Here is a 15,560-nt window from a genome sequence, read left to right on the forward strand (position 1 = left end):
TATTTTTGCGTACAGATATTTTCGCTAATGAGGAGGGCACTATTATTTTTGCAAGATGTTGTTTTCGCAAATTGACACAGAGCCCATCATAAGCGCACTATTACCTTAGCGCATTGATGAAATTTTTGCGTGGTCTTAAATTCGCGGTCCAGCTGTGATTCGCAAATTCGCGAAAATAACAGCTTAATACAGTACTAGGTTATGTCATCAATGTGCTTAGGTCATTACTTGTAACAAATTGTATTTTTAAACTAGAATTTGAACCACAAGCTGTTTTTCACCAGTAAAGAGATTGCCCTTATATTTGGTTTATAATCTGATGAAACCACAACTACTGAATGCATTCTAGACCTAGATTCCAGCCATATGTCGAAATGCATTCAGTTAGGGACAGATTGCTTAATGAGCTCATCAATGGATCTGTTGAGTCAGATTTTTAAAATACTCAAATTTGCCTTATTCAGGCAAAGTCACTTCTGCTCTGAATGGTACAATGACTCACTACTGTATGGAAGCTATGCAAATTATGAAAATGAAAGAAAACTCTCCATGACTTTTCTCCCAGTCTCATACCGGTATCTAATTTGTCTTTGAGGTGAATAGAGTAAATGCTCCCCTCATTGTATTGCCCATATTGTTTGAGTTGAGTTTGAGATGAGTTTTACATATTTTCGATGCAAAGAGTTTTGAAAAATGACAAGTCATGTGACTTCTCAAAACTGAGTTCACAAAATGAAAAACACGAAATTAATAGCTACTGCATATAAGTAAACAAGAATGTGCTGCATTTTCAAATCTCTGAACAGATTTATAGTACTAAACATATTGGAAGCCATCCCTGGAAATGGCTCATATCTTATCACCGGATTAATATCCCCCCCCCCCCCATTTTATGATTTTTATATGTTTGTTCTACTCTGAAATACCTACCGTTCAGTACTATCGATGTAGAAGTGGAGTAGCTCCTTCCTTGTAGTGACTAGTGGTAGTGCCCTTGAACGATGCAGTCAGCAATAAATCCAACAAGATTGTTCATTTAATCCGAAACGACAGCGTGACTACGGAGTTTCTAATTCCAAATTGCAATACGATCACCCAAGTGCACATAAGCTATGTAAAGCATAACATATCAAAGATTTAATCAAAGACTGCTATACTGGCCGTACTCAGCGTGCATCATCGGAGCGACTCTGAGCTCTCTGCCCGTTGCCACTGCGGTGACTAACGCTCGGTGCGTCCCTCGATAGCAAGGTAGAATCCACATCGACTGATTGAGGCGCAAAAGGATGCTTTTGTCTGTCAAACAGTGAGAAATGGTGTGAAATGCACGTCGGTGAAATTCCACTTAACGGCGAGGAGGCATCAACGTGAATTGTGAATGAGCCGACAATCGAATTGTTTAATGCAAGCGGGCATCGGGTAGACTCGGTCTCTGGCCATCGCTGACGACAGCTTGGTTTCTCTCTTGAAAGTCACTTGCACTGGCTGCGAGCATGCAGCGATGCACAGACGGCATAGTTTCTCCTCCGTGCTGTTGCGTTCAACAGCGTGTCGGCTGACTTGATCAACATCATGGTAACTCTTTGCAAGTGCACGGCGTCAGTTTGCCGCGCAAACATTGACCTACCGTTTTGTATCTTGTCGAGTATGGGAGTACAGGTTGGCTTGAGAGAAGGGAACAGGTTATCATGACTCGAAGGTGGTTTGTAAAGATAGTTTGCGAGTGAATGTCCTGCTTGAAGGGTGCATGACCTCACCGTGTTTAGTATAGCTTGTCACAAGTACGACACTGAGTAGTCAACCTGCTGGTGACCCTAAACTCTGCTTAAAGGTAAAAATATACCTCAATGAATCCAGCAAAAACTATATAACAGATCAGTCATTTCCTATTCTCGTATCTTAAAAATGATGGTCAATAGTGCACGCAAATGACCTTCTCTAACATCGCTATGCATTGAAAAACTGTACACAAAAGAAGTGCTCTGGCAAAGATGCTTCTAAATGTCTTATCACTTCGCACAGGTGAAATGATTGAAAATTTCAAGCGTAAACATTCTAAAAGAAAATTAATCTTCAATATTCGACCCGATTTCTAGGCAAAATTAGTGTGGAGTTTCAAGCACTTTTTTAAATTCTTATGAAAAGTAAACTCATTGCAGTTGTTTTTATTTGGTTAATGAATGATTAGAGCATTTGTGATATCTTATATACTTGATCATGAAAAGTGACGTACTGAGCAACACAACCATGCTTTAAATCTTTGACAATTTTCCTGTCTGGCCGAGATCTGTTCTTCCATTTTCAGATCGATACTCATAGATCAAATTTCTGCATTTCCTTCTCAATCTGCTCCCGGATTGGCACTTGTTGGCCCTAGGAAGTAGCTATACACCTGCTTCTTTTCTGGAGATTCCTCTCCCCCCTCCCCTCCCCCACCCTCCACCCCTCCCCTTTCGCTTTGCATTCCGTCAGCATCTTGCATCGCATCAGGATATCTTAGAGTTAATCTTTTCCGTCATTTTCTTACTATAGGCCTAATATTTAATAGTTTTTCTTCCGGAACGTGGCAGAGGCTTTCTTTTGATGTGTGCATTTTTCTCGTTTCATCGCCAATCACCCAGAGCCATTGCATAATACCTCTCTCTCTCTCTCTCTCCCTTCTCTCTCTCTCTCTTGCTCTCTCCCTCTCTCTCTCTCCCTCTCTCTCTCTCTCCCTCTCTCTCTCTCCTTGGTCTTGATGATGTCATCATCTCCTTTGAATCGAATTGAAATGAATTACTGAAACTGCACTAAACTGCTCTAAATCTGCGGGAAGATCATTCCAGAATTTGGGTCCGGTGAAAGCATTTTTTTTTTTTTTTTTTGAGCAAAGGGTGTGCGAGTACGTAGAATTTAAGGTGAAATAAGTTTCTTTGTCTTGTAGGGTATGCATGAACCGCATAGTTTTTCTGAAACATATGCATAAATATGTTGGGCAAGTCGTTGGCTGATAAGTGATACATAAATGTGCCTAGGTTGAAAAGAAACAAATCAGCAACCTTAAGGAGTCTGTTTTCAAAGAAGAAATAATATTCGTGTGAGAAAAACCAGCGAGATTGACTGAACGAATAACCCATTTTTGTATTTTGAAAATTTTCTCAATGTGTGATTATGTACAATTCCCCCAGGCGGTATACCGTAATTCAGATAGGGTAAAATAAGCATGGAATACACATTTTTCAAAATATATTTACGAAAAAAAAATTCAGCTTATTTAGAATTCCAGTATTTCTTGAAAGCATCTTAGATAGATAATCTATGTGATGTTTCCATGATAAATCATGGTCAATATAAAGGCCATTAAAAAATTTAGACTATTCAACTTGAATTAAACAATCATTATTCATTTCACCTGACAAATGAGTGTTTTCTTTGTATAGGCCTAGATTTACATGCATCTTTTTTGTCACTGACGAAAGTGAGATTTACGTTTATAATGAGCTTCGTTGTAAAAAAAACCAAACGAAATAAATTTGAACTGAACTGAACTGAAAAGAATAACGCATCTGGACCATTATGGCCAAATGTGACGTCAGATTTTTGGCAGCTGACAGATATTTGGCATAGATAGCGCTTACCTAACACGTAATTACTCGAATTCCAAGAAGCACCAGAGAAAAAACAAACAAACAAAATGAAACAAAACAAAGCACGATAACAAACGAAATTATGTGGAAAGTATAATAAAAGCTCTCAGGATGCTGTCATTCTATCATCCCCCTTCCACATCTTCCACCTGCTCTCTTTTGTTGTTGCGAATCCTCCGCCTTTGGACCAGTACCATTTCCGTTCTCCATTCAAGTCAGTCTCGGTTTTCTTTTGAATATTGTTTTGAGCTGGTAAATTCAGCCCCGCCCCCCCCCCCTCCCCCATACACATCGCAGATGTTTAGTCACAAATGCGTTCTCCTTCTACGCTTTTAATAGTTTTGTGCCCACAACCCTCCCACATCCGCCGGCGCAGAGCATTATATTATAGGAAGTGTAAACCCCTTGAATGAATAATGTGTCGTTAACTGAGGCAAGTAGATGGATCTTTGTATCAATTATACACCTGTCACAATGATGATCAGTCATCAGTACTCTAGATTAACGTTGAACTTTATGTAATTTTCGTCATCTTCGTTGTCTGATTGTGTTTGTGTGTGTGTGTGTGAAGCTCTCGTGCAATATATCGTTTACTCTGATGTAAGATTCACTTCTTCTACATGGCCGCAATGTGACGTTTCACAATGAAACAGTCGGATAAAATGATTGAACGAAAAATGATATAATCCACCTCTTTACCAAAATTTGAGGGAATTTTTTGTTGTTTATTCTTATATCGATGTTTTAATGGGCGATGTTCGTTAATTCGAAAAAAGATAATGTTCGTCAATCTATTTTGTGGCGCTTACGAAGGTTCGTTAATCAGAAAATGAAACATGGTTTATTATTCCAAAGGTTTGCTCATCCAAAAATGATAAAACGATTCGTTATTCCGAATTTTTGTGACATTATTCCAAATGTTCGTTATTCCTGAAGGTTCGTATAATACTAACTTAGGTTTGAGTTTCTTCAGTTTGTCTCTCTCTACAAATGAAAATTTGTTAAGATCGCAACTGCTGATCTGTAAATTAACAAACATGTCGGAAAAAAGGAACCAGTGGGACTCGAACCTGTCATCTACTGCTTTCCGGGCAGCGACACTTCACCATGGCAGGCTGTCCCTGGTTGTCGGCATTTTGTTAATTTACAAATCAGCAGTTGCGATCTTAACAAATTTTCATTTGTAGAGGGAGACAAACTGAAGAAACTCAAACCTGAGCCTTCACCCCTCTGAATAATATCTTTCTTTTGATACTAACTTCAGTTTATCTCTTTTTTTTTGTTGTTGCACTTTCAAACAAGTATAATGTTAACGATATTCTTCTATATCATTAGAATAATATTATGGAAAATATCAATTATCAAGTCCTCTAAAGCTACATAGATTTCTTACAAATTACAATATTCTGTAAATCACTCTTTTCCATCGCTATATTTATTCCTTTTTTGTTACCATAGCAAAGTTTGCTTTGTTTTCTTGTTATAATAATCATCCGCATATAATACCTATATTTTGTATTACACTTAGGCCTAATGACTTGTATTTCTTTCAAATTGTTTGACAATATGGATTGACAAATATATTCTTTGCATCAAGTTTAACTGAATTGAAAAACTGGAAAAAGAAACAAACGAACCTTTGAAATTACGAATTTTACTTCGTTTCCGGATTAACGAACCTTCGGAATACCGAACCTTCGGAATAAGCAACTGTAACCGTTTGAATGGCCAACCCATAATAATAAGTTATGAAAGCTGGCTTCTTTATCGTTGTCATAGTAATATTCTTTCATAGCTTGGTTGAACACTTGGTGCCATCGTCACTGCCACGAAATAGCGGATGCGAGCCGCATGAGTCATCGATATATTATAAGTCAATGACACACTGTGTTTCTTTCCGCATCGTTATTTCCTCACCTTCAGTCTTGTGGGTTTAATGTTTCTCACGATATCTGTAATTCCCGGTTAATGTATGTACGTTTATGGGTGAGTTTCACCACGCCCGCAGCGACTTGAACAAAACGGGGTGATAAAATTGGTTGATTTTTTTTCCCCCCGTTTTCTTCAGGGGAGGAGGGTGTGAGAGATAAAGACAAAAATCGTATCTGTATCTGGGATGAACTGGAACTCTATCTTCAAATGAAATGCGGTGCAATCGAGTATTACAGCGGTACGTGGGAGATGTAGTCCACTCGGAGGTACAATGAGTCAGATAATCAATCAAGTTTTACACGCTTTCGCAAAAGATGGTGATATCAAGCTTCTTTGTGCCCATGCAGATACGAAGTAAGGTGGCAAATTCTTGTCCTATATTTTGACATAAGGCCGAAACCGACAAATTCAAAGTTGTGACACCTTAATGATTAGTCATAAGAGGAAGTTTGTTTTTTTCTTTGCTACATTACTGATTGCAGAAATTATTTTTGCATTATATTATATAATAAACCATTGGGAAAATGGGCGATACATGAATGTAGACATTTAAATTGTAGGTGCGATTCTCATGAAACTTCATTCATAGTTTGTTCTTTTATGATTGCAATAAACAAAAATAAGTAAGAACATGATGGAGAGAAGTTTCAGTCTTGGTTTCTCTTCCTTCTTCTTCGTCTGTCCTCCTCCTCGTTTCCTCTTTTTTTTTACTTCATTGTTTTACCCTCCCTTCTTTCTCTCTGTCGTTACCAGACACCCTTCATCCCTTTTCATCCTAATCAACATCACCGTCATCATTAACATACAGGTCATCAACTTTCTTATCATCATTGACCATCATCAACAACAGCATGGTCATCGGTAACACACTCATAGGCGCCGGAATGGGGGGGGGGGGGGGGGGCAAAACGCATTTTTGCCCCCCCCCCAAAAAAAAAAATAAATAAATAAAAAAATAAATAAAATAGATAAATAAAAATAAATAAATAAATAAATAAAATAGATAAATAAAAAATAAATAAATAGATAAAATAAATAAAATAAAATGAATATATATATATATATATAAATAAAATACAAATAGGGAAATTTATTAGCTAAGACCAGTAATTCTAACTCTCATAAATGTTTAGACATTCATTTTTCGTTGCGTGTGAGCAGATTATCTCAACCGAATTCAAAGGTAACCGTTGCAGTTTTTAGAGGTCTTTGGCTATGGAAAATCGTGTAAATATCAAAATGTTAGCTTTAAGCACTGGCGGATTTAGAGGCGGGCACAACTGGCCCATGCCAACCCTCCTTTTGAAGCAAATTTTTAAAAATTCTTCTTTGTTTGTAATTTTTATACGTGTGCCCCCCCCCCCCCTTGAGAAAAAAAAATTTCCATACGTCCCACTTCCACCGCTATATAGTTGTTACTAATGTGACACCTGACGTAGGTAGCGCTCCCGTAAAATAGTTTTAACCCCCGCCCGCACCGCCCCCACCCCCCTTCTTAATTTCCAAAGCGAAAAAATATAGCTACAAACGGCAGTTTTTGGACTGTAAATGTCAAAATTTTCAAGCTCGCTCGCTCCGCTCGCTCGCATTCAATCGCTATGCCATTCTCCTGATGTTGCTGCCAGTAATTGCCAGCAGATGCGCCCGGTGCGTCCCCCCCCCCCCCCCCGTTAATTTTCAAAGCGAAAAAAGTATAGCTACAAACGGCAGTTTTTATACTGAAGAATGTCAAAATTTTCAAGCTCGCTCGCACTTAATCGTTATGCCATTCTCCTAACGTTGCTGCCAGTAATTGCCAGCAGTTGAGCCCGGTGCACCTCTCCCTTCATTTCCAAAGCGAAAAACATATCTACAAACGGCAGTTTGGGGACTGTAGAATGTCAAAATTTTCAAGCTCGCTCGCTTCGCTCGCTCGCATTGAATCGTTATGCCATTCTCCTAATGTTGCTGCCAGTAATTGCCAGCAGTTGCGCCCGGTGCGCCCCCCGCGATTTCCAAAGCGAAAGATATAGATTTCAGGCTCGCTCGCATTTTATTGTTATGCAATTCTCCTGATGTTGCTGACAGTAATTTGTCGTTTCACACCGTCATTCCATAATCCATGTAAGGAAAACTTACAATAGGCGTTTTCACATCAGCCCGATGTTTCGAAATAGCGCGCTATTTTGCTGACTATTTTCTGCGAAAAATATCTCGAGCTTGGATTTTTATCGGGCTGATGTGAAAACGCCTAATGTTGCTCAATGACTGCGATGTTGAATGTATCACATTCCGTAATGTATTGTAGTCCCATTAAGTTTGCAGACTGACAGCGCACGCACACACAAGCAAGCATACACACCCTTCAAAATTACTTTTCCACAAGGTGCCCCCCCCCCCCCCAGGGTCGACCCACGGTACGCCACTGTACAAATATATATATATATATATATATATATATATATATATATATGTGTGTGTGTGTGTGTGTGTGTGTTTGTGTGTATGTGTGTGTATGTGTATATTGTGTAACATACGCATGGTCTCTATGAGCCCCCTCCAATATTTGCCCCCCCCCCCCCCAATCCAAAACTGCTTCCGGCGCGCCTGCACACTGGTCACTCCAGCAACTTCTTCATGGAAGACAGTTGGTATAAAGTGTGTCGATGATATACCGGTACTGCTTGTTGACTATTGTTTTGTCTGGCAGTTGTTTATTTTTTTTTTCTTCACACGGTATACAAGAGCTGACGCCGAGCGTAGACGTGAAAACATCCGAGGAATTATGACGCTCATCATTCTGACGTCAGACGAGCATGTAGGGGAGCACGGTCAGTGACGTTTTACAGCGGCTTGTCGACTTTCAAGTCTCCCGCGCGTGCCTCGGCTCCAAGTTTGGTGACGTCAGAACCCCCTTCTGAAATTACCGGTGTACTTCCGTACAATTAATACTGTCTTTCCCCTCACAATGAAACAGCAACAATAATGCTTTCTCATTTTGACATGCAAAGTTAAGAAAAGGCACGGAGTTGTATTCATGTCTAAATGGTGGAGCTGAATGGGGATCGTTCCGTAATACAGTAAGATAAGTGAGGAATTCAGTGAAAGAAGGTCAAGAGTTGTCACTTCGTAGAATGGAAGTAGATCACGAAATGACGTTATGTCCTATTGATTCTGAGAGTGAGGATTTACTTTTAAGAGCTGCGGAACCGGGGGGGGGGGGGGGGCTCAAACAAAAAAAACAAAATAAAAGGAGAGAAACTCCATGACTTTCAGATTGTTCGGTCCAAAGCTTGTCCCACCGAATGGGAGGGGGATCATTGCTCCTTGACCAAACCACACGAGCACTAACCCCTCCCTCACCATGCCCAAAAAAGACAAAATTTCGCCACCACTGCATCTTATGAAGGGGACGTTAATAGGGCACCTGTGTCAGAGTACCGATCGACCAGTTTTACAAGTGTTATCTATAGCTGAAAGTTGTCATTGGACAAAACCAGGGGCGGATCCAGGAATTCCGTAAAGAGGGGGCGCGTTTACAAAATTAAAGGGGGATGGGGGCGCACGCACCCCTCCCCCATTTTTTTTCTTTTCATTTCTTTTGTTTCAACAAAAAATAAAAGGGGGGGGGCGTGCGCCGATTGCGGTCCTCCCTGGATCCGCCCCTGAAAACAGCATCACGATTATTAAACGTCAGACATCTCGAAAAGACCAGCAAGGGATCACGAACTACGAATTAAAGAAGTATCGTTCCACAAAGTTGTTACAAATTTTCCTACAAACTTATAAGAGATTTTGAGAGGTCGTTTACTCCTTGGTAGAAGCAGTCAGTCTCTCTTGATGAATTAGAGCATTTGAATAGTCGGGGAGAACAAAATAATTGTGTGATCATCTTTCTTTTGGCGTGGTGAAGGAGGATAATGCTCGTGGTTTGGTCAAGGGAGGGACTCTGATCACTTCAGTTTTTATGACAATGTTTGATTATCATGGTTCCACAATTATTACTCTTTTCACTTAACATAGTTTTGCTTACTTTATTCCCTATAACTAAAGAGAGGGATATGTAAATATTTTTTTTTTCGTCGAAAATGAAAGAAAATTTGAATGGAATTTGAATTAGTGACGTGTAATTATCGTACAATGACCTGTTTGGGTGAAAGAAAAACAGTTTTCAGTTAACGAGGGCGTAGGTTATACTCTGCATGTGTAGAATAAAGTAGATGTGCTGTGTGTGTGTGGTTGTTTTTTTTTTTTTTTTGGGGGGGGGGGGCTGAGCGGGAATGTAAAAATTTCTATCAGTGTTTACAAACTTGAATAGATATCAATTAAAGTTCCTCAAAATCTAGGTCAAAATCACACTCGCACTGGAATTTACCTCAACATTTCATCGAAAACAAAAATCGTACATTTTAATCACGATCCCCACACGATGAGTAAATGCACATTCAGATGGTAACTATCAATTTTTCTCTCATCCACACAGTACAAAAAAATTACATGGCAAACAATCTTGCTGAGTCTTAATCTACACTACACGCTATGTGTCTCAATAGGAGTCATCAGGCTGCCCCAAATTTGAAATCTGGATGGGGCTTGTACTTACCCGTAGATTCCGCGTATCAAACATACGTGTCTGGTATCAGAGCAAGTACACTTATTGTATTTTTGTTCGAATCCGCTTAGTCTTATCTATACCAAATGTATTCTTGAACAATGCATTATTTCTTTAATCATTAGCTTATTGTTTCTTAATTTTTTTTTTAAATCTTTAATCCTTGCAGCAGATATGGAAGTTTTAACTAAAATTAGAAATCGCCTCAAATTTTCAATTTTTTTCGCCTCATGTTTTTCAAAATTGTCTCTTCATTTTACCCACAAATTGTCATCTCATGTAAAATATTTGCTATGTTTCCACTTCGAATGTATTGACAGTTGTTATTTGAATTCCACACCAGTCGTGCATGGATTGTGATTGTTTTTCTTTGTCTCCCATTTTCTCTTTTACTCTTGCTTAGTCCTACACGCGCCCACACACACACTCATATGCGCAGTATATGAAGAGTTTGTGAGCAAAAACCGATAAGTCCATTTTTGAAGATTTTGAAGTACGGTCTCTGTCATAGAGTAAAAAATAACACCTTTTAAACGATATATTGGTCACTACATATAAAGGTACATTTTTGAAGTAATGGTCAGAAGAAGCAAAAATTTTCTTATTATCCTCTTCATTTTTCTTGACCTTTAATCGCAAATATCTCCATTTGGCAAATATGGACTTATCGGTTTTTGCAAATAAACTCTTCATATACAGCTCAGATTGCATAGGCTCTATGTATGTTTACATACTAATATTTGTCTGCCGATCCCAATTACGATCATGCTCATTTTCAATGTATTTTTATATCTTAACTTGAACAATATTCAGATGGCATTACTCTTTAGTATTGTCACGTACGGATACAGCAGAGCTCGACACTAATACTTTTCTGTGTAGGCACATTCTTGTAATTGGGGCCACTAAAATCTTTGAATTTGCAATTTTGGTGGCCTGAAAAAAGAAATGTAGTGACCCGAAACAAAAGGAAACAAATAATTGTTTTGAATCACATTTGCCCGATTGTGCTACCCAAAAACATTTTTTTTTTTTAAAGATTTGTGGTCCCCCGATGTCAAATTCAAGTGAACCCGGGTCATTGGGCCACCACATCGAGCCCTGTCTACATCAGTTATAACTGTGTTACAACTGCTGTCCTATCATCCGTTACCTACTCAAAACACAACAACACGGGTGCTGTTCGTTACTCCGAAGGTTCGCTATTCCGAAGGTTCGTTATTCCGAAGGGTCGTTAATCCGAAACACGCAAATTCGCTATACCTAGAGGTTCGTCAATCCGAAAATGAAAAAGTGTTCGTTAATCCGAAAATTTGTGGCGTTATTCCGAAGGTTCGTTATTCCGAAGATTGGTTAATCCGAAAATGAAATTCGGAATAATGAACATTCGGAATAAGGAATCTTAGGAATAAAGAGCCTTCGGAATAACGAACCTTCGGAATAACGAGCTGTAACCTCATTACCACTATAGGTTCTAGTAACATTATTGTTATCATTGTCAATACTGTGATTTTTGTCATCATCTTCACCATTGTCCTTGTTAATGAAATAAAATCTTGTATGGAAGAAGAAAAAATTGATATTAGAATTGGAATTAGTGTACAAGACGTGCAAGAAGTGCTGTAGAGTTGAACCATGTACATTTTGTGCATATTTAAAGCTTCGTTAATCCGAGAAAACGAAATACTAAGGTTAAATAAGGTTCGTAGTTCCAAAGGTTTTTTAGTCCGCACCTTCTTTTCGTTTTCCGATTAACGAACCTTACTTCATTTTGGAATTAAGAAACCCTATTTCATTGTCGGAATAATGAACTTTCGGAATAACGAATGTTCTTTCATTTTCGGATTAATGAACCCTCGGAATAACGAACATTTTTTCATTTTCGGATTAATGAACCCTCGGAATAACGAACATTTTTTTTTTCATTTTCGGATTGTCGAACCTTCGGAATAATGAACATCACCCGAATAAAGATATGCAAATTTCACCACAAAGGTATGATAATATAATACCTCACTCTCTCATCATACGACGGAAGACAAAAGTTCAAGAATAACGATGTCATGACTGGCTGTATTTTTCGAAGATTAAATATCATATTCATGTCGTATACATATTCATCTTACGATGTTCCATCACCTTGAAAGACAATAAAGCGCATTTCATCATGACATTGATGACGTCATCGCCACAGTCATTTGATTGGCTTAACTGCTAAATATATTCCAGCTACTAATTTACCATTTTGTAATACTCACTGTGTGGAACTTGTCCCTTTCTCTTCGTTCCAACACTGATTTTGTTTGTCTCTGATAATAAGTTCCAAATAAAGTTTTAAGCGACACTGATTCATTTTGACTTTGACTTTCGTAAAAGTCATTTGTTTTTTTCTAGTTAGACATTGCTACGATGAATGGCTAATTGTGCATGTTTTATCATATTGATAGTCGCGTTTTCCATAACACACAGTTACAAGCGTGTATAAAATGTACACATTAAAATTCGCGCCTGTATACTGATTAATCACATAATGACCCCACTATTGAAACTGGTAATTGATGACACGTTATAATATCAAAACATCTGTCCTTTAATACTTCTATTCACTACTGACCGCAGTTTTTCGCGTCACTGATAGCCAATGTACACAAAATGAGATATCGAACGAGCGTTGCACAACACAATGCCCATACTTTTTGTACACCTTTTATTTTGATGCACCATTCTAGAATAAGATCTTTTGACTATAAACTTCTAGAAACGAAACAGGAGGATTTTCCTCGCCATGAATGTATAAATAATAATATGCACTTTAAGATATCTGGATTCATTATATTCTTAAATGAAAATTTTACTAAAAAACAAGTAATCAACGGAAGAATGTACTCAGTATACGGGCTGAACCGAGCTTCAAGTTACCGACTATAATGTAGGACGCATCAATAGTGTGTGTCTGATAACGAAAGGGGGCGCTATACTGGCTTGAACACCATCCTGGGTCCCGTTTCATAAAAAGATGTTGGGATAGCAACTCTTGCTGGAATGGCAACTTCCAATAGTAGCAGCCAATCAGGAAGCTGGAATCTTGTCGTTACCCTGACAGTTGCTATTCCAGCAAGAGTTGCTATCATACCAACTTTTTGTGAAATGGGGCCCAGGAACACCAATGCCGTACATACGGCACTGTTAAACACAATCCAATGCCGTCGCGTCACACGGAAGTATGTATGACACGCGCTTTAGTCCTTGGCCTATGTCGACGAGACCGTTCACGATTTATTCTCAGCAACAATTTGTTTTTGTTTACTTGCATTTCAAAGAAAAGAAAACATAATTCCCCCTGTTTTGTTTGCTTTATTTATTAAGGTTGCAGTATAGGCAGAAAAGCACAAGCAGAAACTGTTTCCGATTTTCATAACAGAAAGTGTTGCTTTGGATTGTACCTCCCTCTTAGTCAGGCACAGTGTGCCATAATTATGCTTGAATAAAAGAGTCAAGACAGAATAATTAAATCGTATGCTTCAATGAGTAACCATACCTTCAACTATCATACTGTCGGATTTTACTGGCGTAGCTAGAAGCAGATGAAGAGACTATAAACGTTTATATAAGGAAGAAATATACATACAAACATGTTTTCAAGTAATCACTTTGACATGCTCACTTCTAGAACATTGCGTTTTGAAACTTTTTAGATTACGGAATTGCTTCCACCTTGATAATACTACGACAGCGGCCTTTGAATCAAAAGAGTAATCAGTCCTACCTTTCAGACACTACCGAAACAGAATATAAACTTGAAAGAAAGAGCGACACTCTAATCATATACTCTAAAAAAAAGGAAACAACAGAGATTTAAAATTCGATTCAAGAGTTAAGCATATTGTTATTGCAACCGTTGAACAATACTAGAATGAGAGAAGATTGAATGCATACAATAGCTCGCTGAGTATAAAACAACGCCAGTCAGTATTTGATATAATATGAATGATGAAAACTGCTTCATCTTCACTCTTTTGCAGTCCCTGCAGCTGAAATACAGTTTCCCCCTCTTCAGATAATCAAAACATCCGGTTATCGTACAAAATGATAGTACAACATGAGTCATAAAAGGGTCGGCGCATAGGGTCTTACCACTAATTGGGCATTATTCCCACAAAAATATAGGGCTTTACATTTTGTTGTTGATCTTTGCTTGTCGGCAGCCGATATTGTTAGAGGAGTGGCATCTAGTGAAGCCTATCAGCCTTTTTTTTTTTTTTTTTTTTCGGGTAGGGAAATGTCATCCAACAGTGTGAAGACTTTTTCCCCCTTGTCAGCCGACGTCACTGTTCTCATAAACTGGGCCCCATCACTTTTAAAACCGTAGCGCCGGCCCTGATGCATATTGCATGGCAATACAATCCATTGTTTTGCGTGTCTGATTCTTCCTTATTGTTGCGTTCACACACATGCACAATTATATGAGAGTGAAAACGTACTTCCTGTATTCTTTTTTAAATAAAGATAGACCAAGACGTTGTCAAAGAACGTTATGAATCTGCGATGATGACATTATCCAAGATTTAGTCACATTTATTCACCGATACTTATGGATAATAAGAGGTCGAGTAAATCCCTATCATATAGGATGTTAAATGATTCCATTGAAGTGACATTGCAATTGCTCTTCACTACAGGGTAATATTTTCCTACAGTCTGAAAGACTGGATGACAAGGCATTCTGGTAACGTGGATAAACCAAAAATATGTTTATTTGCTTGTTTTACTTTTTTAAATCATTGTCACAGGAATCCCTCCTTGGGCGAAATATGCTGCTCCCGGCATGTATTACCGATAGGCGCATCATGACCTGAGCCAGAGGAGAGCCGCAATCAAAGCGATGAAGAGGAGCAGCGAAGACGGCCAAACTGACGCTGCCCGACTCCCAGTCAAGGTAACTATGGTTGTGTGTGTGTGAGAGAGAGAGAGAGAGAGAGAGAGAGAGAGAGAGAAAGGAATATCCTCGTGATTATAATAATCATAGTTATTCATCTGATATACCACGCCACGCGATTTGTCTCTGTTCTGTAAATCTTAGTTGTAATCATTCTATCGATAAACATGCACAACCGCATTTAATTTCACAGCTTTCGTTCCCACATTTTCTTTTTTATATATATATATATATATATATATATATATATATATATATATATATATATTCATATATATTTCTCTTTTTCTTTGGGGGGGGGGGGGGGGGGGTAACACGACATTTGCTCCTGCAACCATTGCTCCGGTCTTATATTCTCCGAGGACTTAGAGGTTATGGTTTGGGTTCTGATGGGATTTGAGGCTTAGCTTGATGTGAGGATTAGGATTAGGGTGATGGTTATATTTGTGGGTAGGATTTATTTTGGCTTAGCGTG

Source organism: Diadema antillarum, unplaced genomic scaffold (assembly GCF_040938485.1).
Source record: "Diadema antillarum isolate AM-2024a unplaced genomic scaffold, OU_Dant_1.0 seq00000028_RagTag, whole genome shotgun sequence".
NCBI lineage: Eukaryota > Metazoa > Echinodermata > Echinoidea > Diadematoida > Diadematidae > Diadema > Diadema antillarum.